Source organism: Erinaceus europaeus, chromosome 3 (genome assembly GCF_950295315.1).
Source record: "Erinaceus europaeus chromosome 3, mEriEur2.1, whole genome shotgun sequence".
Taxonomy (NCBI): Eukaryota; Metazoa; Chordata; class Mammalia; order Eulipotyphla; family Erinaceidae; genus Erinaceus; species Erinaceus europaeus.
In genome coordinates, this window is record NC_080164.1 from 160,821,530 (window position 1) to 160,848,100 (window position 26,571).

Genomic DNA, 26,571 nt, shown 5'->3' on the forward strand with positions numbered 1-26,571 from the left:
CAGACATTACAGTGTGAAAGGACCCAGGCTCAAGCCCTGGTCCCCACCAGCAGAGGGAAAGCTTCACAAGTAGTGGATCAGAGATTCAAGTGTCTCTCTGTCTCTCTCCCGCTCTAGCTCCCCCACTTCTTTCAATTTCTCTCTTTCACTATTCAATAATAAAAAGATACAGTATTAAAGATATATACATATACATATACATATACATATACATATACATATACATATACATATACATATACATATACATATACATATACATATACATATACATATACATCATATACATATACATATACATATACATATACATATACATATACATATACATATACATATACATATACATATACATATACATATACATATACATATACATATACATATACATATACATATACATATACATATACATATACATATACATATACATATACATATACATATACATATACATATACATATACATATACATATACATATACATAGAGAGAAACATCTGCAGCACTGCTTCACTGCTTATAAATCTTCCCCATTGCAGGTGGAGATGGTCTTGGTACACTGTTACATGTATGCTTAATCAGGTGTGCCACTGCCCAACCCCATTGCTTAGTTTTAAAGTATATATTTCCAGTAATATAAAACTTGATTTTTAAAAACATGATATAGAGAACATTAATCATATGTTATCACACATATATAATAAACCTTAAATTACATAATAGGACTTTATATATCATAAAATTACATAATATTTACATACATTTAATTTGTTTCCTATGGAAATTTTCAAAGAACTTTCTAATATTCAGAATTTTTTTCTTTTAATTTTCTCTTCCCTCCCTCTCATGTTTTTTCTCATCTCTTCTCCTCTTCTCTTCTTTTCTATTTTTTCTTTCTCTTTCTCTCTCTCCCTCTTTTTCTCCAGAGTACTGCACAGCTCTGACTTATGGTGATGTACAGGATTGAACTGTTCCTTTGGAGTTTTGGCATTAAAGACTTTTTGCATAACCACCATGCAATAAAGATAAATGTTAACTGGCAAATTTATCTAGTAAGATAACAAAATAAGCACAGACAGTGCTTAATATAATTTTTTTTGAAATTTAAATCAAAGGTGAAAACATGGAACAATTCTATGGGAATATAATGCAATATAAATATCTATTTGTATTGCTAATTCTCAGATAATTTAAATAGTTTGACAGTAGATTAACAAAAATATTCCAGAAAATAATTTCATAGAACCCAGATCATTGAGATTTCAATTCTGTGTTGATAAGATTTAGTAAAAAATTGAGGCACTACATATTTAACATTTATTATTGTTTTCTTTTGAAGCATCTTAGATAAAACTACAGTTCATAGAAAAAAAATACTACTGGGACCATGTGGTGGTGTACCTGGTTGAGCTCACATGTTACAGTGCACAAGCACCCAGTTTCAAGCCCCCAACCCCCACCTGCAGGGGGAAAGCTTTGTGAGTGGTGAAGCAGGGCTGCAGGTGTCTCTTTCTCTCCCTCTCTATCACCCCTTTCCCTCTCGACTTCTGGCTGTCTCTATCCAACAAATAAAGGTTAAAAAAGAAAAAATATATTGTCTCTTAATTTTCCTGAGCATCATCCCAGATTCATAAGAGAACCAGAAAGGGAGTACTAAGAGCACAATGATGATGTGTCAAAAGCTCTTTCTTGGATACAATGACAACAAATTAAAATTGCCATATATTCTAGTTACAGCTTAAGTAAGAGAGATCCTTAATAACAACATAAAAATTAAGAGATGACTGTTGGTGCTATCCTAAAATGTCCTGCACTGAACTAGTATCACTAAGGAAAAGTTTAGAATGGTTGAAATATATTTTGTATATAAGTACCACACTAACTCCAATTATTGCAATCAATCCATTTAATATAACACTGTTCAGTTAATCTTATTAAAATGTAGGCTTCATTCTGACATTCCGTTTTTAAAGAACTTCCAAACTTCTCATAGAGTTGAACGTGAAACTGAACCATTACCAGTTCAGGCTAATATTCAAATCAATTTAAAATCCTTCACAGTGCATTCAAGTATTTTTCTTTATTTTTTTATTTGGAGGTTAATTGTTTATAGTACAGTTATCAGCATATGAATACAATTTTCCTTTCACCAAGATAGGTGTTTGCAAAACACTCTCTCCCCCAAATTTAATCCAGAATATCCTTTTTTTTTTTTTTTTTTTTTTTTTTTTTTTTAGTAATACGTATCACTTGAGTTTATCTTTTTCTTTTTTGACATCTGAAAACAACTGTCTAGGATTTTACTAACATTATAGCACTAAACTAGAATCATGCAAACATGTACACAATATACAAAATTTAGAGAACTGTTTATACACACGTTTTGGTTCATATTGTATAGTCTGTAAATGAACATATAAACTCTTCCTATAAAACTGCATACATTGAACTGTGTGTTCAAAGAATACTATGAACTTACAGGAAGTCTCCTCACAAAATATGCTTAATATTTATGTAGATTAAATAAAATATATTTTAATGTAGAATTAAATAATATTGAAAACACTAATACAAAATTAGATTGTATTAACCACAATTCCTTGATATTATTGTTTTAGTTTTATTTATTATTTACTTATTAGATAGAGCCTATAAGAAACCAAGAGACAAAGGGGTAGTGGGAAAGAGAGACCTACAGCATTGCTTCACTGTATGTGAAGCTTTCCTATTGCAGATGGAAAGTGGGGGGTTGAATCTAGGTCCTTGCATACTCAGCCAGGTGCACTACCACTTGGCCATACAGTAGATTTCTTTTACATTAAACATCAAAAGAAGCATTTCATTAAAACACACAGGTGCCCAACAACAGATGAGTGGCTGAGAAAGCTGTGGTATATATACACAATGGAATACTATGCAGCTATCAAAAACAATGAAACCACCTTCTCTGACCCATCTTGGACAGAGCTAGAAGGAATTATGTTAAGTGAACTAAGTCAGAAAGATAAAGATGAGTATGGGATGATCCCACTCATCAACAGAAGTTGATTAAGAAGATCTGAAAGGGAAACTAAAAGCAGGACCTGATCAAATTGTAAGTAGGGCACCAAAGTAAAAACCCAGTGGTGAGGGGTAGACCTGCACCTTCCTGGGCCAATGGGGGGTGGGAGTGGGCGGGAGGGATGGTTCACAGTCCTTTGGTGGTGGGAATGGTGTTTATGTACTCTCCTAGCAAAATGTAGACATATAAATCAGTAGTTAATTAATATGAGAGGGGGAAAATCAATTGTATGTCTCAAAGTTTCTCAAAACACAAACTGAATCTTTTTAATATATAGGCTGTGTATTTGATATGCGGACTCTCTCAAAAGCCTAGACCAAGTAGATTAGAAGCATCCAATAGCACAGCTATATACAAGATACTGGGTACTGTATAGCAAACCCTAACAAAAGGACTTTTCAAAGTTAACCCAATTACCAAATAATGTGATGATAACATTAACTATCGATTGTCTTTTTGAACCCTAAGACAGCAGGAACCTCACATCTCCACTATAGAGCCCCTACTTCCCCCAGTCCTGGAACCCTTGGATAGGGCCCACTTTCCCAGATGTGTCTCCCAATCCAAACCAAATAATATTGCATCCGCCGATCACAACCTAACCAACGCAACGATTGCCACCTCAACATGCTTCACCTCAGACTGTGTCCAGAGACTTCACGTGTGGAATGACAACCCTTCAGCTTCATTACTCGGGTAAGACCTTTCCTTTTATGGTACACTCTAATTGCATCTCAGGTAGTTCAATTTGTAACAAAGTCCCATAACCTAGATATACACCAGTTTCTGTGAGAGAGAGCTTATGTGCACACGTATCCATAAACTACTGCAAAATATATACCTGAAAGCAGTAGTACACTAGGGTTTGCAGTGACTACCTCCCTAACACTTCCTCTCCACTATTCCAAGCTTGGGATCCATGATTGCTCAACACATTGTTTGGCTTCATATGTTAACTCTCTTTTCAATCACCAGGTTCCAGATGCCACCAGGATGCTGGCCAGGCTTCCCTGGATTGAAGACCTCACCAATGTGTCCTGGAGCTCAGCTTCCCCAGAGACACACCTTACTAGGGAAAGAAAGAGACAGACTGGGAGTATGGACCGACCAGTCAACGCCCATGTTCCCATGTTCAGCGGGGAAGCAATTACAGAAGCAAGACCTTCTACCTTCTGCAACTCTCAAGGACCCTGGGTCCATGCTCCCAAAGGGCTAGAGAATGGGAAAGCTATCATGGGAGGGGGTGGGTTATGGAGATTGGGTGGTGGGAATTGTGTGGAGTTGTACCCCTCCTACCCTATGTTTTTGTTCATTAATCCTTTCTTAAATAAAAAATTAAAAAAAAAACACACATGACACAGAGCCTAGAGATAAACACATTATTAAAAACTTAAATATTGAAATATATTTTCAATCAATGTAATTCAAATTCAGTATAATAAAATAATGATAAAATATTAAGTTAGTGTTTCTTGTAACATTTGAAAATCAAATAATAGTTTGTTTTCCAGAGAAAATATTTAAAATATGTACAATTAGAATATTTGCATTGTGCATTTATTTTTCATATGTGTCATTTTGGAAACATACTTTTTTTTTCCTTTTTAACATATCTATTTTGCAGAGCTGGAGTTTTTCACATGCATGACTTCACCACACTTGGGCTCACTTTTATTTTTTTTTAATTTTTATTTATAAAAAAGAAACACTGACAAAATACATAGGATAAGAGGAAAAAAACAGGATAAGAGGAAAAACAGCTCCACACAATTCCCACAACCAGAACTCCGTGTCCTATCCCCTCTCCTGATAACTTTCCTTTTTATCCCACATAGGCAGACAGGAACACACACACACAAACACACACACACACACACACACACACAAACACACACACACAGAGAGAGAGAGAGAGAGAGAGAGAGAGAGAGAGAGAGAGAGGAAAGAGAGAGGAAAGAGAGAGAGAGAGAATCCTATGTGGTGCCTGCAGTTTTCATTTTGTAAAATATTGTCTCTAGATTTATATATTCCTGTTAAATGTAAAATAGGGCCAGAGAGAGAGAGAGAGAGAGATCACTTGGTAGAAAAACTGCAGGCTTAGAGTCTGTAACTAGAAAAACAAAAATATTAAGGAAAATCTTAAGATGATCTTTTACAAATAATAATAAAATAAATCTAGTAAATCTAGGGCCTTAGCTAATGTGTAGTTTCACTTTTCTCAGTCTGTATTTTGATTCCGATCATGAGTCAAAGATAAAGGAAACTGGGGAGGGAGAGAAGGAAAGATATCACAGCTTTCTCTAGTGCCATTATACTTCCTGTGTGGTAAAGGCTTGAAGTCTAGACCACTTGCACATAAATTCAGACTGTGAGCATCTAACTTATAAAACCTGAAAGTTTTATTTACAATTGCACAATACAATATTTATAAGTTAATCTAACAAAATATCTATGATGTAGGTGCAATGGAAATTGTCAAAATTTCATATTAATTCAATTATATTATAAATAAAATGAGAAAATATATTGAATGCTATACTCATAAATAAGAAAATTAAATATTGGGGCCAGGCTGTGGTACACTGTGTTAAACACACATAGTAGGAAGCAAGAATCTGGGTTCAAGCCCCCCCATACCCCCACCTGAAGTAGCAGGGACAGTTCACAAGTGGTAAAGCAGGACTGTAGGTGTCTTTTTCTCTCCCTCTCTATCACCCCCTCCCCTTCAATTTCCCTTTGTCCCATCTAATAAAATGGAAAAAATAGTCCCCAGGAACAATGAATTCTTGGTGCCATCTTGAGCCTGAGAGATGACCCTGCAAGGAAAAAAAGGAAAATTCAAGGTTACCATAAAAGTGACTGATCTAGTATTTAAATTAAAAATAGTCCTAAAAATATCAAAATATAATGTGTATATTTACAATAGACTTTATTATAAGTACTACATTATGACCTTAAATATTGACTTTTGATAATAATATATTTCTTTTTCTTTCAGTTAGAAATGGAAGGTTCTTATAGTAGTTTGAAAATGATCTTTCATGCTGTCTTGCTTTGAATGTTAAGTAAAAATTCAAGAATTAGCTCACACTCCTCTTCCTTTATAAAGCTGTTCAATAGTTACCTTTTCTTTTTCAAGATACACACACATTTTTGTTCCGTGGCATGCATGCATTCATTCATTTATTCGTTCACTCATTCATTGTTTGTGACAGTCTAGGTTTATATTTGACAGGGATATTGTCCAGAATTTTGAAAAATTGATTTTTCCAATAAATTAATAACAGCTAAAATAAATATATAGGCCAAATATAGCTATAACAACTTTTTCATGTCTGTATTCTTTATGCTATTGGCTGAATTTGTTACCCATGAGTGATATAAACTTTTGGCATTCATTTAAATTATAGTGTCTCTTGGACATAATAGACAGTAGAATATCTGTTTTATTTGAGTATTTACCTATTAAATTTTATTGTTTTTTTATTGGCTTTTATTATACCTCTTCAGTGAAAATAGTGTTTACCTACACTTATTGAATACCTGCTAAAATATCCCAGCCAAATAGTAATTTATTTCTTCTTGTTTTATATTAAGATGTCCAGAAATAAGAATTTTCAGAACTGTTAGAACAAAAACATAATGTGAAGGAGATAAACACTCTCTAGTGGTCACTTGAGCATCCTAATATCTTAAGGGTACAGTCTATCTTTCTTGCTGCAAAATGACTGTTGCGTTGTTAGTGACTACATCTGAAGGAAGTGACGTAACAAAGAAGCAAGACAGACTCTATCATAAGGAAAGCATTACTTAAATTCTGCTCCATCTCTCTCTCTTAGTAAACTATTCCTACCTACAGAGTGATGGATCATTTTGCCCAATTTTATTTACAGCATCATAAGGGGTTCTATTGGTAACGAAGTGGGAAGTACGATTTTTAGAGAAGTGAATTTAGAACTTAGAGGAGTCTTCTGCAAATAAATATATTATCAATTATGAGAAAGATAGTGCTTTACACTTTTAGAAGCATAGAATAGTTTGTTGTAACTTGAAACTTAAAAGGGGCTTAGGCTATGGTGCATAAAAGATCACGGCAGGGTGCTGAGAACAGGTTCATACAAGTAGAGGCTTTATTTGGGTGAAATAGGTAAAAGACAAATATCTAGGTGCAGCAAAATAAGTGGCTCCATTTAAGGTTAAGCAAAAGAGAGGTTTGTTCAATAAAATCACTGAGAATGTGAGGGGAGAAGTCTAGCTAGGAAAATAGGCAAAAGTTCAAAGTCCAAAAACTAAGTTACCCAAGATCATGAGAAAAGACCAGGATCAATCCTGGAGCTACAGCAAATGGAGAGTCCATGGTGGTCATAGGATCAAAATATCAAGCTATTCCAAGTCTGTCCTTAAATACATACATCCCTTTATCAGTCTGCTCTGCCTCAGGCTGTTGTCATTTATACCTAATTGCCCCAAGCTCCTGTTGGGGTCACAACATTAGTTCATATTTACTTTAAGTGGTAGGTGTTGATTTTATATTTGTCATTCTTTTAGAAAGCTGGTAGTCAAGTTATCATGATAATAATATATTGGCATTTAAGAAAGTGAGAGGCAAAAAAGCTTTGACATATGACCTAAAATTAAAAAAAAAATGCTTATTATAGACAAAAGTTGTCTCTATTTTATTTTGTGGCTTACTATAATAAAATTAATGAGATAAAGATAGAAAAAATAAATCCTGAAGTATCTTTGACTTCAGTTAACAGATGTGCATGTGTGTGTGAGCGTGTGTGTTTGTGTGTGTGTGTGTGTGTGTGTGTGTGTGTGTGTGTGCTTTGAAGTCTTTTTTGCAAACAGCCTTGACATTAATTTGGTAGAAATGTGAGACTTCAAATGATGCCTCTGTAGAATAGCATCCCAAAGGCAATATAAAATCTCTCTATTAGTTTCAACTCCAGTATTCTGAAAAAAAAAAAAAATTACCCTTAAAGTAGATTCCAATAAGCAAGCGTGATTTAGTCAGCAAGGACAATGTAACACTGAGCTACTCCCATCCTTCAAAACTATGCGCAATTGCACATTACTATTTTCCTGTACCAGGCTTTCAACATAAGTCTTAAGAGTCTGTATGTCAGCATAATGTATGTACCGCCTCACTAGTCTAGCTACAGACTTTCCTCATAGGAAAATAAATGGTGTTTATCTTTCCTGTTATCTCTGGCCATACCATGATGTGGCCCTCTATATTTTGCACTAAAGAAAACTCAGACATTAGAAAGGATTGGATCTATTTTTGATAACATTGAACTGCAATAGAATTTAACATTTCCTCTTTAGTCATAATATACATCAAAAGAGATACTATTTAATTTTCCTTAATTTCCAATACACAGGGTAATTTAAACATTTTCATATATATATATATATATATATATATATAATATACAAGTATTTTTAGCTCCTCGTACTATACAAAAATGTTTTATTCCATATTGCAACTTGGCTAGATTTTCTACATATAAAAATTTACTTCTTGTTTAAATTCTCAGAGCCTATTTTTCTTGAATTTTATTAACAGTGCCAGTATATCATTTCCACTGTATTTTTTGTGGTTTCCTGATATAATCAGAATTTCCCATTGTATAAATTTCATTTGTGCTAGATTAGTATCATGGTAAAGTAGAAAAAAGAAAAACCTGGAGATTAGAAACCTGTTTAAATATGCTTATGCCAGCTAATATTTGAGTAGTCTTAGGAAGTAACATTTTAGTCTTTTAGCTTTCCCCTTTAAAATAGGATAATTCCAGTCTCTTGTTCTATATGAAAGCCTCAAGAATAAATTTGTGTCATACTTGTATACAATATAATAATGTTCTCTACAACCATAGAATTTCAGTTGAATACATTCATGTTTTTTTTTCCAGGACAATGCTTGTTTTCTTTCTTTCTTTTTAATATCTTATTTATAAGAAACATAGGAGGAGAGAGAAAGAACCAGACATCACTCTGGTACATCTGCTACCGGGATTGGGGCTTCCGAGTCTGATGCTGTCTCCACTGTGCCACCTCCCAGACCACTGACAATGTTTGCTTTCTAATTCAAGATCATTCCAGAAAATTATACCCATCTTGACAGAGATATATTTTTTTTCTAGAATTACTGTATATATAACTCAGGGATGCAGACTGTTTACTAGAATTTTAACTTAGCTCATTATATAAGAAGATTAATTTGCTTTCTTATTGACCTCGATGGAAATTTTATTAAAATGTACTGAAATCTTATTAAATACTGTTACTGAGATTAAAAAGTAATCCTTCTCCATGAGAAGATTTTCAACAAGATAAATAATCATAATAGTGCCTAATGAAGGAATAGGAAAAAAAAATAAAATAAAAAAGTAGGCACCTAAGGCATGCGGGGGAGGGGGTGACTGATGACTAAGTTAATGCCAAGATAGTGTGGAGTTAAAAATAAAGAAGCAACTATAATCTGAGTTGATTAAATATAAATTTTCTCTCCTAATGTTAATTAAGCTTATTTTGGAAGATTTTTTAAGTAAATGGCAGAATACTATCACAAGTTGTTATAAGGAGTGATTATACTTCTCTGAATTGTTTTAGATATTATGCCAAAGTTTCGGCATCACAAAAATAAAATGATAAGGTTGTTTCAAAGTAATGCTGTAGTGATTATTTCAAGTTAAAGAATAAGCACTAAGGTAGAGAATCAAAAATTAAATATGACCTATTGAAAAATGTTTACATATGTAGTGGTAGTGGCCCTTTCTAATTAGTAGGAGGAATCAGAAATACTTTGAAGCTCAGCTCTAGTATATGGAGATGTTGGGGGTTAAACCTGAGACCACTGGAGCTTCAGACATGAAATTATGGTGTTCTAACACTGCACTTCTCCACATTTAAAGGAAAATTGTTGACATCCTTGCTTCTTTTGCCAAATAAATGACAGAAATTGATTTTTTTTTTCATGTTCTCCAGGTAGAAATTCAAATTCAAGATGTTATGTGGTTTGGCATCTTTAGAGATCTCTTTCCTTGGACTCCAGAGGGCAAAACTATATTGCATGCTAACAAAGTTGTTTTTTTTTTTTCCCCATGGCGTGTACATGTCTCTGGCGTGTCTTTGTATTTGCAATTTTCTTGTTATAAAAACACAAGTGATATTGTATTAAGACCAATCCAAATGGCCTTGTTTTTAATTTAGTCACTTATTTAAATACTGTTTAAAGCCTAAGGTCTCAAGATACTAATTTAGGAAGAGGGTATATTGCAGTTCAGATTAACTTTATCTTAGGATACTATAAATTAAAAAAATTAAATGACCTTTATATTATCTCATTTCACCTTTGAGATTGGTTTTCATACAATAGTCATAATAACTGACAGATTTAAATTTTAAAAAGGCTTATATACCATGTTTTTTAAAAAATATATCTATGACCTTCCTACATCTATAATATTAATTTCATATTGCCTTTATTTTACACTATTATCTTAAAACAGAAGTTTAATTTTCTTTGCTACAAATATTATCACAATTGCAAATTCCTACTAAATGAGTACATTTTTAGCACAAATATCAAGTCTTTATCTTCTTGATTTTCAAACATATCCTGAGAGAATTCCATAGAGATTTTGTAGATCTTTAAAATCCTTAAAAGTCTTTTTAGACTAAAATCCTAGAAGAGTTGAAACTTTGCTTTCCAAGCCACATAGCTTCATATTATGAAATTTATATGAAGGCTTACTGAAGTCATTATCATTTCTGCTGTATTTTAAAGGATTAATTTACTTATTTTATTCTTATATCATTAATAAACTTAGAGGGAGAGAAGAAGTACCTGAGAGCCACTCGGGCATATATACTGCAGAGTATTGAACTTGGCACCCAACACATGCAAGCATTGTGCTCCACTTACATCTCCCCAGCTACAATTTCTGCTATATTTTCATCAGATATGTTAAATAGCTAGTATATAACAAATTGACATTTTTTAAATTTCAAAGATGCAGTATCACTGTTGAAATTCAAAATTAGTTTACAGATATTTTATTATTTAACCAGGCTTGTCATTTTTATCAAATAAATGAAAAGAAAAATATATCTTGTGTGTAAAGTTTAAATACAAATGATCTCATTATGGATCTACATCGAAAATTTACTTGTCATCAAGTTAGTAAGCAGGGGATGTGCATCAAATCGCCCCTTGTGTACAACACTGACATTAGCATTCAGGAAAGTTAATATAGGTTAAAAAAAATCTATGCTCTTTACAACTATCCCATCTTTAATTTTCTAGCAAAGTTGGTTAGCTAGTAATTATATTATTATTATAATTTACCACATTCTTTATCTGTGGGATTATACTATTATTATTCATCACAAGCAGTAGGAACTGAAATTCTTACAGGTCAGTTCTTTTGACTTGTTATATAGTTTGTATGTTTATGAATATATATAAGATATAATTCTGAATCTGTTATTGCACCAAGCACTCTGTTGTTAAGAAAGTACATCTTTCCTCATGAAGGTGGCTGTTTGGTTCACAAGAAATGGTGTGAGAAGCAAATAAACTAAAGATAAGATTTAGAACACAGTGTGACATTACCTTGAATATTTTACAAATTGAACTTGGAATCCATAACCTCCAGGCCAGTTTTTAATGGCAAAACTTTAATGTTGGATTCTAAATAAGAAATCCAAATTAGTATCAATAATAACCCTGTGGGAGCTGGGTGGCAGCACAGTGGGTTAAGTGCACATGGAGCAAAGCTCAAGGGCAGGTGTAAGGTTCCCAGTTCGAGCCCACAGCTCCCCACCATTAGGGAGGTCACTTCACAAGTGGTGAAGCAGTTCTGCAGGTGTTGGTATGCTTCTAAAAACCCCTTCTGTTTCATTAGTTTAATCCCCCCTGCTTAACACTATTCTATTTACATAACCACTTCATTCTATTTACATAACCGCTGTTAACAAGCACCACCCTCCCTCTAGGGCTTTGGTGGTTCAGTGGTAGAATTCTTGCCTGCTCCACCCCCTCTCCTTGTCATACCCTGATTTTCACCAGTCACTTTTCTCTCTATGCTCTCTGTGTTGCATCCTGTTCCCACCCTACTGGGCTAGTATATTTATAAGGACAAGATTGTTTGTAGTTTTGAGTTTAGCTTAGCTTGGTATAGATTGCGCTGCGTCCTGCATGAATAAAGAGATACTGTGTACAACCCAGCCATGAGTCCCGGGTCATCTGTTACCCGCCCCTGAAGCCAGCCCGGCGAAAACAACATGCAGGTGTCTTTCTCTCCTCCTCTCTGTCTTCCTCTCCTCTCTCAATTTCTCTCTTTCCTACTCAACAACAGCAACAGCTGTAACAACTACAATAAGGGCAACAAAGTGGGAAAAATGGCCTCCAAGAGCAGTGGACTCCTAGTGCAGGCACTGAGACTCAGTAATAACCCTGGAGACAAATAATAATAATAATAATAATATAATAACCCAGTATATACAAGGCCTAAGTGATTTTTTATTTACTATAATCTCTTCAAAGCGGTAAACACAATAATCTCTTAACCCATACTAAGGAATAATAATACAATAAAATAAAATTTATAATTTTTATCATTTTATTGAGGGGTTAATGATATGGCACATCTGCTGACACATGGGTATGATAGCTCATCCTTCTATGATAAATGTCTGCTAAACAGTTCAACCCTCACCATAGGTCATTTTCCATAACTGTGCACCAGGGCTCCTAGCACCCCCTCCTGTACCCCCTCCATGCCCCCTTCCCCTCAGGATATATTCAAAGGAAACAGCACACACACACATGCAAAGAAATCTATGTATATTTATGTTCATGGCAATACAACTTGTAATACAGCCCAAGCAAACCAGGTAGCCACCAACATATAAGAGCCTAAGACATTTATAGTACTTAAACACAGTGGAATACTACTCAGAATTAAGAATGATGAAGGACCCAGCAGTGGTTCACCTGGTTAAGCACACATAGTACTAAGCACAAGGGCTTGCAAGGATTGAGTTCAGCCCCCACTCCCCAATTGAAGCAGGTACACTTCATAAGCAGTGAAACATATCTATAGGTGTCTACCTTTCTATCTCCCTTCCCTTCTCAATTTCTTTCTGTACTGTCAAAAAAAAAAAAAAAAAAAAAAAACAGAGAAAAAAAAAAAAAAACAATGTCCAACAGGAGTGGTGAATTCGTAGTACTGGCACCAAGTCCAGGTATCTGGAGGCATAAAATAAAATAATAATTAAAAAAAACGGAGGGGGGGTTAAGAATGATGAAGACTCTTCTACCCATACAAAAGCCTTCTTAGAGCCAGGCAGTGGGACTTGGTTGAGCACACATTTTACCATGTGCAAGGACCCAGATTCAATCCTGGGCTCCTCTCCACTTGTAGATGGAAACTCTGTGAGTAGTGAAGTGGTGCTGCTGATATTTCAGGAGTCTCTTTTTCACTCTTTATTCTTCCCCTATCAATTTTCCTCTGTTGTATCAAACAGAAAGAATCCAAATAAAATTTATAACAAAAATCTTCTCAACGTACCACTAAAATCTTAATTCCAGAAGAGAAGGTATGGAATCTCTTTGACTATTAAGAGTATTTCTCTAGATTTGACACATTCTGCTGCTGTATATGGAATTTTCCTTCTTCACTCACCAATTCATATGTTGAAGCCTAATAGCAGTGTGATGGTATTTCTTAAGCCATTGTGATGGTATTTCATAGGGGGTGTCTATAAATTAGAACAACCTCTCGTGTGTGAGATTAGCATCCCTATAGAAGGGATCTCAGAAAACTCATTCCCCCTCTAACATGAGAAACTTCCTCAAGGTTGCTCACACTGCAGATATAGGACATGGGGAGAAATGAATATCTATGAGACAGCAGATTCCGATTAGACGCTGAATTGACTAATACTATGATCTTTATCTTCCAGTTGCGTAAGAGAAAAATTATATTGCTTATAAACCCCTTGGTAGATAACATTTTGTTATGGCAGCTTAGACTTCGAAAAACGTGGTATCCTAGAGGTGTTGGCTGTATGTGTGTGTCTATGTATGTCTAAAAGTAGTGTTCTTTTAATTGCTGTATGTCACTCACTTTTTCTTTTCTTTCTATAATTACTTAGACTCTTCTTTCCATAATTAATGAGACACTATGGTGTCTCCTGTGGTATCATCTCCCAGTGCCTACAGGTATTGTGACACTGCACACACATTCTCTGCAGCCATGTTGCTGTTACAGCAATAGAACTGATGTGACAGACTCACAGTGTTTACTATAACGTCATGTCCTTTAAATGGTGTCACCTCTAAGGAAATCGCTCTCTCTGGATTGTCCACACAGCACATACAACCAAAGTTGTGATTTTGTCAATATTATTTATATTTATAGTATATACTTATATACTAAGTAATATTTATGAATATTCAGTGAATACTTGACGGGACAAGAGGAGATCATATACACACAACCTTCAGTAAAACTATATTTTACATTATCTTAATATTGTCACTTTGTACTCACCCCCAAAGCAACCCTATCTTTTGTTCTTTTTATTTTTTTGAGGACAGAGATTACTTTACAGCAGGGAGCTCTTTTCTCCTGAATAAGGACAAAAAAAATCATGATGTCTAGGCAAGAGGTCAGCCACATGCAAAATCGTCTCTCTTTCCTTTTGCTGTGGCAGTGCTTTCAGAGATAACATAACTGTCTTGTGGATTTCTCTTCTAGGAATGAGTTTCTTTTTTAGAGAAGTTGTCATATTGCATGCAAGTCAAGTCCTCTGAGAGTTTCACTGGCCAGTCACACAGATGTGCTGTGAGATGTCTAAAATCTAGGTAAATACAGCATAGAGTAAAAAATGCCATCCTTATCATTGCTTTCTTGGTCCATCACTCCCATGTGTTTTATTAAAGCATTTGTGATAAAGCTACTCACTTTTCTTTGCATTTTTCATTATACCTCAATCCCATAAGGGTGTTACCTATTATCTTTTATTATGTACTGACTTTGTTTTATTCACAAAATCTTTTTTTTTCTGCAACCATATGTTAGCTCTCAAATAATAGTTTTTTTTTTTTTTTTTTTTTTTTTTTTTTTACCATAGCACTGCTCAGCTCTGGCTTATGGCAGTGTGGGGGATTCAACCTGGGACTTGAGAGCCTCAGACATGAAAGTCTCTTTGCATAGCCATTATTCTATACCCTCACACCCTCAAATAATATTTTAAAGTTGTAATGATACACTAGAAATCATTAAAGCCAATGAAAAGTTTAAGCATATTTTATTGTTTTTTTTTAACCAGTAAAAATCACAGGGATTACACAGATAATATTATGTAAATACTTGGCTGTTCATAAAATAAAGTTTTAGAAAATCCATTGTTGTCTTATCAATATTTTATAAAGATTTTCTAAATGGTAGCAAAATATAGTAGCAAATTATAATCTAACTGAACCACACAGCTAAAATTTACAGTGTTATTTTATAGCTCACCTCATATTTTATTTAAAAAGTTTTGTATGCACTCTTTCAGTAAAAATAAAAATTTCAACAAGTCCATGAACAGAGAATAGATTTTTTCCCCAGGCAAATGTAATCGTTAAGTAGATGTGGATTTATATTTAAAACCATGAGCTAAAAAAATTAAGCATGGCATCCTATAAAGTCTTTCAAAATTAAAAAAATTGTGTACTTTTCACCTCACAGAGTAAACTGGCTGATATTTTGCAAAATGGCATTAAATCTGTCATTTTTCTATGCTGCTTCTCTTATTTCACATTTTCTTTCCTTCTTGCTTGGTATGTCTCCATTCATCACAGACTCCACAGTTAGAACAGCAGCATTATCCTTCACTCTTAAATCATCAACTGTCTTTGCCACTGTCATGGCCAGTCTTTGAAACAGGCAAAAGAAAGCTCCAAACAGCAGTTGCAATAGCACAAGCATCATAAATGTTCCCCAGGACTCCCATCACACAATCCATTTGTGCCAAGCCTAGGTACAGATCTCTTCATGATAGTGACTAGCAAATCGTGCAGGAGTTGTGATTGTGGAGCAGATGACAGTCACTCTGTTTGTCTTCCATATCAAGAGGGGGAAAGATTTAGGGCTCATGAATTTCTGAATGTAAATAAATTGTCCACAACCTCTTTAAAATAAATAATCTAAAACATCATTTTGGTAAAATTGTTAGAAAGTCATGTGAAAGTATTTGAATATATTTAAAGATTTGAATATTACTTATGGCAGTGTTTTTTGCACACACAAAATATCCTTGCCAGGTAACATTCCACTATTTATGTATGTCACAGGCATGTAGAATAATTAAGCAAAAATATACAAATGGTATAGTTCAACCCATCACTAATAATCTAAGCATAAAACTTAGGACTTCTCTCCATGATTCATTAAACTCTTTTTCTATAAAAGCTCTAAACTTAATACATATAAATAGTATGTAATAAATAATACTATCTACAAGCATGTAAGTGGGAGATACAGAACTTATATAAGTGTTTAGATATTTACCTGTCTAGTTTATGGAAGAGAGAGATTGAGGTACCAGAACATCTATTCAGAATAGAAAATCAAAGATCAAACCTAGGGCATCACTCACTCAAGTCTTTAACTTCATCAGGTGAGCTACCGCTCCAGCAGTCAGGAATTTAAGTAAACTGATTAGAAACCTTCTGCATCCCATAATGACCCTGGGTCCATTACCCAGAGGGTTAAAAAATAGGAAAGCTATCAGGGGAGGGCATAGGATACAGAGTTTTGGTGGTGGGAACTATGTGAAGTTGTACCCCTCTTATCCTATCCTTTAGTCAGTGTTTCCTTTTTATAAATAAAAAAAGGGGAAAAATTTTAAAAGAAAAAAAGAATTTAAAAAAAAGTTCAAGAGGTGGTGAAATAGGTCACTTAAATAGTTTGATGATGGGGACGGGTGGTAGCGCACCTGGTTGAAAACACATGTTACAGTGCACAAGGACCCAGGTTCCAGCCCCCGGTCACCACCTGCAGAGGGAAAGCTTTGCAAGTGGTAAAGCAGTGCTGCAGGTGTCTCTGTCTCTCTCCCTCTCTATCATTATCTTCCCTCTCAATTTCTGGCAATCTCTATCCAATAAATAGATAAAGATAAAAAAATAATGTGATGCTTTGCAAAGTGTATGACCCAGATTCGAGCCAGGCTCTCACTTCATTAAAGAAAACATTGGAGATGTGATCTCTTTTGCTGTCTCTCTCTCAGTCTCCCCCACCCTTCTTGTGTTACAGTCTCTAAAAAACATCTGCATGTTTAAATTTCATTGCAGCAAAATTAACCATTCAGAAACAGATTTGGGATAAGGTAGAAGGTTTAAGAGGATACAAAGCATCTAGTAAGAATCAGAGAGCCAAATAGTATACATACGAGTTGAATATGCATATACATACACATGTGTATATATCTTTTGAAATTCTGTACAACAGTGTAAAGTACCTTAAATAATTTGTATTGTTTGCATGTTAAAATGACAGTATTTTGGAGACACTAGGTCAAATAAATTAATAATTTTTCTTACCTTTTTATAGTACGTTAAATAGTATGTTAAATCTGTATACACATTCTGCTCATTAGTCACTTCCCTGGCCATTGTTTTAATAACAGAAAAACAAGGTAATTCTTGTAGTAAGAGCAACACTACAGTGTTCCTATTTTTCTCTAATTTTTTTTAATATGATAAGACATCTCATGTTGAATAATAGTAATGAATGCCCATCATCTTATCAGTTAGGCTGTCAGGGAAGATACATGAAGGCCATGTATAGAATGTATACTTGTGTGTGATGAGGTTATAGTCTTATTTATTTATTTATTTACTTACTTACTTACTTATTTATGAGAAAGATAGGTGAGAGAGATAGAACCAGACATCACTCTGGTACATGTGCTGCCAGGGATTGAACTTGGGACCTCATGCCTGAGAATCCAATGTTTTTATCCACTGCACCACGTCATGAACCATGAGGATGTAATCTTTATAGGCCACCTGGAGGTGGTTTAATAGCAAGCATGATCCACCCCTACATTATTGCAAACTGATCCACAGAATAATCATTATTTTCCCTCGTTTTTCAGACTAGGAACATTTTAGTTTAACGTAATACAAACAGAAGAATAAATAATGGAGAGCTCAGTGTCTTGAGAGAGAGGAAGAAGAGATCAGCAATCTAAGGCTGCCACATTCCCTCTGCTTTGGAATAAGGTGTTTCACAAAGTCAGTACAGACACCATAGCTTCACTCATGTGTGTGGAAAAAATAAATTGATGAGAGAGGGAAGTATACGTGTGACAGGATAATTCAGAGACTCATGTCAGGAAAATGGTTGAGCTGACTACACTCTATTATTGTGGAAGAAGCTCTTTTCCTGAAGCTCAAGTTACTGTCAATCCCAAGAGGTAGACTGAGAGCCAAGAAGTTAGTAATTCACAACAGCTGTTACAGTAAAGCAAAATGTTGAGGATGCAGGAAATGGTTCCACAGGCAGATTACAGGCACTTGGAAAGATGCAGAATAGTGAGGAAGATTTGGTAAAAAGAAGTAACTTTTCTTCTTCTTCTAGCGTTTGCCCTTCTTCCGTAGCCAGTCAACAGCGTCAGGTTGAGCCTGATGTAAAGTTTCGAGACCTCCTTTGAATCTGGAGAAGTAACTTATCTAGATTAATAGTTGCATTAATCATTTTATTGCTTTATTCTTCTTCTAGGTTCTTGTGTACTAAGGAGCATTATAGTAAGCATCTCAGTTAAGTTTTACTTTATATCCAAATAGCTGCATTGAAATAATTGCCAGCTTTTAAGTTTCATCATCCTTATAAGAAAATAGGGGTTCTAGGGGTTGGGTGGTGATTGAGAATACATGCTATCATGCACAAGGACCGAGGTTCAAGCCCCAGGTCCCTATCTGCAGGGGGAAAGCTTTGTGAGTGGTGAAGCAGTGTTGCTGATGTCTGTTCCTCTACCTGCTCCATCCCTTTCCATTTATGGCTGTCTCTATCCAATAAATAAATAAAGATAATTTTAAAAATTAAAAAAATAAAGAAAAGAAAATAGGGGCTCTCTCACTACTCCAGAGCCCTACTCCACTAAGGATAGACAGAAATAAACTGGAGGTACGGATTGACCTCCCAATGCCCATGTCCACCGGAGAAGCAATTACAGAAGCCATATCTCCTACCTTCTGCACCCCAAAAAGCATCATGGCCCCATACTCTCAGAGGGAGAGAAGTATTGGTAGAAGATAACTTAAGGGCTCTGAACTCCAGTTCTATCAGGATCCAGAGAGAGAAGAGGAAAAATAAAAGGACATTCAAAAGTATTAATAGGTGTAGGTGTGACTTAGAAAGGAAGAGAAGGGAGGACCATAGGAAAAAAATGGGCAGATATGTATAAACCTAGATAGATATTTATAGAAATAATAGTCATCCAATATCTGTATACCTTGGGAGAACTGCTGCAGTTTCCAATGGAGGGAATAGGGAACAGAACTTTGGTGGTGGGAATGGTATGGAGTTATACCCATTATCATATAATTTGGTAAATCAATATTAAATCACCAATGACATTTAAAAGAAGAAAATATGGGTTCCAAAAATATAATGTAGATTTCTTATGAAAATTAGGGAATATATACTAATAATAGTTTAATTCTCCTAGGATCATTTTAAGGTTTCCCTGATATTTAAAAAAATGAAGAATTCAGCTTTTCATACATAAGGACAGTATAATATTTGCTACTGTTTTTATACCTGTCATCATAGTAAGTTGCATCATCATTTCAGTCATTTTCAGAATTATTCTACCACATTCTGTCTTGGTTTTATGCCACTAGTTTTTCCTTCATATTGACACCAACATAACTATTGGAAACAGACAATGTGGCTCACATTACCCACCACTTTACAATTATCTTGGGGAAACAAATTGACTTCAGGAAACTAAAAATGTGTTTTTGTGGTTTTTTAAGCCCTCTATAATCTGTTTTCTGGTTGCCTCTTCCGATTCACATTCTGAGTCTTGCGAAATCTCTTCCAATTTAACCATAGCATGGTGGATGTTGTTTCATCTTCCCTTTGTGCTCGGGACATTGCTATATGTTTGTCTTAAAAGATTTCTCTCAACAGCTGGACTTTTTTCTAGATGTTGGACATTCATTCCTCTTTCAAATTTTTCTTGGGCTCTTCTCGGGTGACTTTCTTACTCTATTACTGCCCTGGTATATGTTTGTATAACCAGATTTACATTGTTTCTGAAAATACTTCTGAAAAAGTTATCTTAATACACTAATGTATTTTTTATTGTTCCACATTCTCTGTACACTTAATATATATTTTACAATAAAATGAAAAATGAAAGTACCATAGCCTAAAACTACTACACCACAAAATGTAAGAATACTTTCTTAATCACTTTGTAAAGTTGTTAAGCTTTACTGAGATTTAAACTTTGAAGGAAATTCTCCAACTTCAGTGTGAAAAAGCACTATTTTAAGTTATGAAATGCTGTTTTGTATCAACTTAGATTTTTTTTGTGATTAATAATATAATAAACTGGGGTAAAATCTTTACATTTCAGGGGATCTCCATAATTTGTGTATATTTAATAGTAACAAAAACCCAACAATAACTTTAATTATATTACAATAAAAACATCAAACACTAACAAAATAAAGCACTGGCTTTGTCAGCTATACTGCTACCCGTGATTGAGGGTTTGCCTCTGACTATATCCCATCTACAAAGCTATCTGACTTTTCGTAAAAGCATCGTATTTTCCCATTTAATTAAAATCCAGACAGTGTTAGTTCAACTAAATATAAAGTTCATTGCTTTTGTTCAGCATGTATTCTTTCAAGATAAAAAGGAGCATTTAACTGCTGAGTGGTGGCAAACCTGGTGGAGTGCACACATAACTTTGATCATAGACCCAAGTTCAAGTCCTCAGTCTGCACATTCAGCAGAGGGGGAGTTTCAAGAGTGGTAGGCAGTTCTGCAGGTGTCTTTCTGTTCTCTCTCTCCCTTCTCCTCTCCCTCTCTCTCTGCATTACCACCTATGAAAAAAATAAAATAAATTTAAAGAGTAAATACATCTAAATTAGAATTACTTCTTAAAGGATAAGGGAATTTTATAAAGTGAATATTTTTAAGTCAGAAATTATTCCATGGTTTCTTTCTTTTTTTTTTTTTTTTACTTTATGCATGTATAAATGGAAAAGTCACTTAACTCTTTGGACGATGTTTTTCTTTTCTTCAGGAGAATGGTAATGAATACAGGATATCAGTGTTTTGTAGCTCTCAAAGTTATAGTAATGTCTGATTTTCTTCAATTAATGTATTGTCTATGCTGTAAATCTAAAATCATTTCATAATCATAGTACATTTCTGTAGAGTCTATTATCATTTACTGTCTTTTTTCACATTTACTGTCCTTTTCACACTGAAGTCGGCAAGGATAAACGTCCACCAGAGGGCATCCACTATCATTCTATCATTTATGTTCCTTGTTGCCAAGAGACCAGTGCACAGGGGTAATTAATCCTGATAATTAAGATAAATGGGGTCTACCTTTACACATGGGGGAGGAAATGATATCTCTGATACCTAGGGCATCTCCTCTTCTGTCCCTCTTCAATTCTTTATGTTAAATAGACAAATGTATCAGGTACAACTTGAGAAGGATATGGCGAGTTGTGATATAAACCACCGAGTCATCAAATCAGACAAGTGACCTAGTCTCAACCTAGAATACTGGGGTCATTGTTAAATGTGAGGAGGAATCTAGAATGGATAGTCATGATAAAATGACATGTAAGATGACAGAATTTTTTATCTTGCGACCAGCTGCAGTAATAGGAGATTTGGTTTGTCTTGTTCGTTAATTCATGAGTTAAGTTTCCCTGGGAAACGACATAAGCAACTATGAGGAAATGTCCTTTTATTAAATTTATCCTACAGATTAACAATTCTAACTGAAATGAAAGATAGACCTTGTATAAGTTCTATTTTACTCCAGTGGTAGATTTCTTTCTCCAAATAATTGCTTTACTTCAGGGACAACTTGTATTCTTAACTTATTTTATAGCACAAAATCTCACATCCTGTACCAACACCTTTCTCAGAGTTTCTCTTTTTAATCAGTGTTGACCTAGGTTAAAAATGCCATTTCTTTTTAATGTTAGCTTCTACTTTCCTTGTGGTTTTTTTTTTTTGTTGTTTGTCTTCTTTTTGTTTTATTGTTCCATTCCCTTTTCTACTTGACATTAAACTTCTATTTGTTAATTTCAGTCTTGGAGTCTAATTTCCTGATGTATCTAACTCCAGACATCTGCTACTGATTTATTCTGTAGTGGGAATGATGGGTGCTCTGAGTGGAACACTAAGAAGTCTTTGGTCCCCCAGAATAAAAGTGGTGGTATTAAAGGTTTTACTCTTTGGACTTGGTGGTACTAATCTAGCTCCTATCTATAAAATTGATGTCAGCATTGGACACGGAAACAAATTAACATACAAACAAATAAAAAAAAAATCAACCTCTACTGTGGGACTTCAAGGATCAAGGTGGCATACATGGACAGGGTGAGTCTTTGGAAGATTTGAATAAACTTTTATTCAAACTATTAAAGACAGATTAGAACCAAAAAAATTTACTCTTTTTCAGCCACTAGGTTCCAGATGGTGTCATGATGCCAACCTGACTTCCCTGGGCAGATGACCCCACCAACGTGTCTTGGAGCCTCACCTCCCTAGAGCCCTGCCCCATTAGAGAAAGAGAGAGACAGGTTGGGAGTATGTATCAACTTGCCAATGCCCATGTTCAGTGGAGAAGCAATTACAGAAGCCAGACCTTCCACCTTCTACACCCCACAATGACCCTGGGTCTATATTCCCAGAAGGATAAAGAATAGAAAAGCTGTCAAAGGAGGGGATTGGATATGGAGTTCTGATGGTGAGAATTGTGTGGAGTTGTACCCCTCTTATCTGATGGTCTTGTCAATAATTCCATTTTATAAATAAATAAACAATAAAGAAAAGAAAATTTGAATTCAGGCATATGGACATTCTACAGAAGTGACCAATGGGCCAAGACAGTTTCAAATCACCTGTAGGATACTGATATTTGACTCCAGATATCCCAGGGTAGTTTCTTGTTGCCGATTAGCACCCCAGGGGAAGGAAGAAATGAAGCACCTGGTGGACAGAACATATCTCCCAAGGATATAAAAGGGGAAAATAAATCAATAGGGTACCACATTCTCCAGTGGCCCTGTTGCATCTGTATAGAAGCTATGTTCTCTTTTCTCTGAATTAAGTTTGCTGTTCCTGATTCAAAGGGTTCACTGTCAGGCTGCGCCGCGGAGAAGAGAGAGGAGATCTGGCTAAGAGGGAACACAAATCTTTATTTGCAAGGGCACCTCAGAGTTGGGTGAGAGCGCAGTGGTTCAGGCCACGTGGAGTTAGCAAAAATGGCCGCCTCCCGACCACCTTCCCTTGTATGTAATCACCAATGTGAAAAACGGGGAAGAGGGGCGATGGGTGGAATAAGAAGGGATTTATAGGGCAACAACCAGGAGTGACATGTCGGGACAGGATTGGTTGAAAAGGGCACTGCGAGAATATTGTGGGAAGTGGCAAAGCCTGAGGGGACAGCTTGGCAGATGTGACTGCATCTGCATAATTCCCCAGCAGTTCACTGTGACCTCCATAACGAAATAGGACACTATGGGAGACTCTCAGATATTTCCCGGGGAACCATAGGCTCAGACTCCCAGAACAAAGTAAAATTCCTCTGAAAATATCACCAGATCTGTATCCATTCTTGGGATTGAATGCTTTGCCAGTTTCTGTGATTTCGTTTTTGTAACTGAAATGAACACAGGAATAATCTGTACTCTTATATCTCTTGGTTTTAAAATAGGAAATCTCTCTGTCTTCACTACATATTTTGGGCAGAAGAAGTAAAGCATTCCTGTTTAGTTCATATGGAGCATGAACTCATGATTGGTATTCTTCGTATACTGCTAAAGATATCTCCATACTCACAATCTGAGGTCATAGTTACAGTGTTAATTTTTTATAACTTATCTCTAGGGAAAAATAAAGGTATATGGTTTTGAATATGTTTAACTCTATGCCAAATTTAAATAAGTAATGAAAGGAAAGCTGATATATTCCTCTAAATTTCCAGAGGTGTCATTAACACTGACCCTAACAGGGCATAAGCTTCTTTGAACTTAACTGGTGTGGAATAAGAAAACTAAAGTTGGATTTGAGGAGGTGATAGAATTTTGTGAGAGTGGTAATACAGAAGTGCATTTCCTAATACTATAATCACTGTTTGTGTTTACGAAATTAAAATAATAAATTAGGGAGTCGAACGGTAGTACAGCTGGTTAAACACAAAGCTAAGTACCGGCGTAAGGATCCTGGTTTGAGCCCCGGCTCCCCACCTGCAGAGGAGTCTCTTTACAGTCGGTGAAGCAGGTCTGCAGGTGTCTGTCTGTCTTCCCCTCCTCTCTCCATTTCTCTCTGTCCTATCCAACAACAACAAATCAATAACAACAACAATAATAGCTGCAACAATAAAATAACAAGGGCAACAAAAGGGAATAAGTAAAAAATAATAAAATTAGGTTAATGTAAATAAATGGTTTTTCATGCTAACTATGTCATAAAAACATAATAGTTGGGACTTCCAGGAGACATGGCCATGGAATAATAGTAAGCAGATCAGATTTTCCCCAAAACAGCAAATAACTACAGCTATAGACCTTAAGATAAGTCACCAACAATAGCTGAGACATCTGCAGCCTCAGCCACCAAGCTGCAGGCACTATCCTGACTCCATCCTGATTTCCCTGAGCAACTTCACTGATGTGGCCTGAAACCTCACCTTCCCAGAGCCCTAACTCAGTAAGAAAGGTGGAAACAGGCTGGGGATATGAATCGACCTGCCAGTGCCCATGCCCAGTGGAGAAGCAGTCACAGAAGCCAGCACTCCCATCTTCTGCACCCCCAAAATAATTTTTATCCAACCAAACTTCCAGTGGGGGAGAAGTGATGGAGGAAGATGATCAGATGACTCTAAATTCCAACTCCATCAGGAATCAGAGAGAGGAGGGAAAGGGAAGAGACATCTGGAAGTGATAATTAGCGTAGGTATGACTAAGGAAGAGAAGATGAGACCTTAAAAAAATGGGCAAATATATACAAATATAGACAGATCACTGTAGAAATAATAGCTAATCCATATCTGCATACTTGGGAGAGCTGTTGTAATTTATGAAGGAGGGACGGGGGATTTAGAACTCTGGGGGAGGGAAAGGTGCAGAGTTGTACCCCTGTTATCTTGTAATTTTGTAAATCAACATTAAACCACTAATAAAAACCAATAGTTATGTGTACCCTGTGGCTACTGTACTGGAAAGTACAAGTGCAGAATGTTTTAGGTATTAAAGTGTGTTCTATTTAACAATGTGCAATGTGCTTAAATAGTTTGTGAAATAATTCTATAGTGGAAGTTGGAACAGATGTAGATACTCCTCAACTCATTGAATAAAGGGATAATTATTTTTAGGGTGTGGGCAGAATTGATATCTTATAGAGAAAGAATATTTGTAAAAAAAAAAACATTGATAAGGTTAGGTGATTTGAAAAAATCAATCTTTTTAGACAGCTGAAATGGTACATTAGAGTTGATGCCTCTGGTCTACAACACTGAATAGCTGGAAATACACACACACACACACACACACACACACACACACACACACCTTAATTTATTTTCCTATTTGGAGTAGTAAAAATTCAACACCAAAGAAGGACAAGGATTAATTTTCTAATGATTTTAGGTGAATAATAACATCACCCTTGGACTATAAAAAATGATGCATTTCATCACATTATTGGATATAATGATTAATTAGAAGAAAACATGTAGTTTTTCAGAGTCACTTTGAATTATATCCTGTATGTAGCTTAGCTTTAATTGGTAATTCAATTGAAACATTTTTCTTATTAAAATCAAAAGCACTATTGAATTTAGTACTTAATGCAGTTTATGTTCTGTAGTATTAAGGGATTGGATTTTCAACATTTATCTCAAAAGTAACATCTGCCACTACTTAATTAACTGTGATTTTTGAGAAAAATTGATTAAATATTTCTCAGATAACATATTTTAAAGCATATGATGCATTTTGATGTTCAGGCTATAGTGCTGACTTAAAAGTGTGAGCATTTTTTTTTTTAACCAAGTGAACATTTATTTAAAATTATCTTACACTGGGCCAGATGGTAGTGTGAGAGTCTTACAAAAGCATACCCTGGGTCTAAGTCCAAATGGATGTGCATAATTGGCACTCAGAAATCCCAACCTTGCTCTCTTATCCCCACACCCTCATTTCTCTCAAAAAACATAAAAATCTGAAAA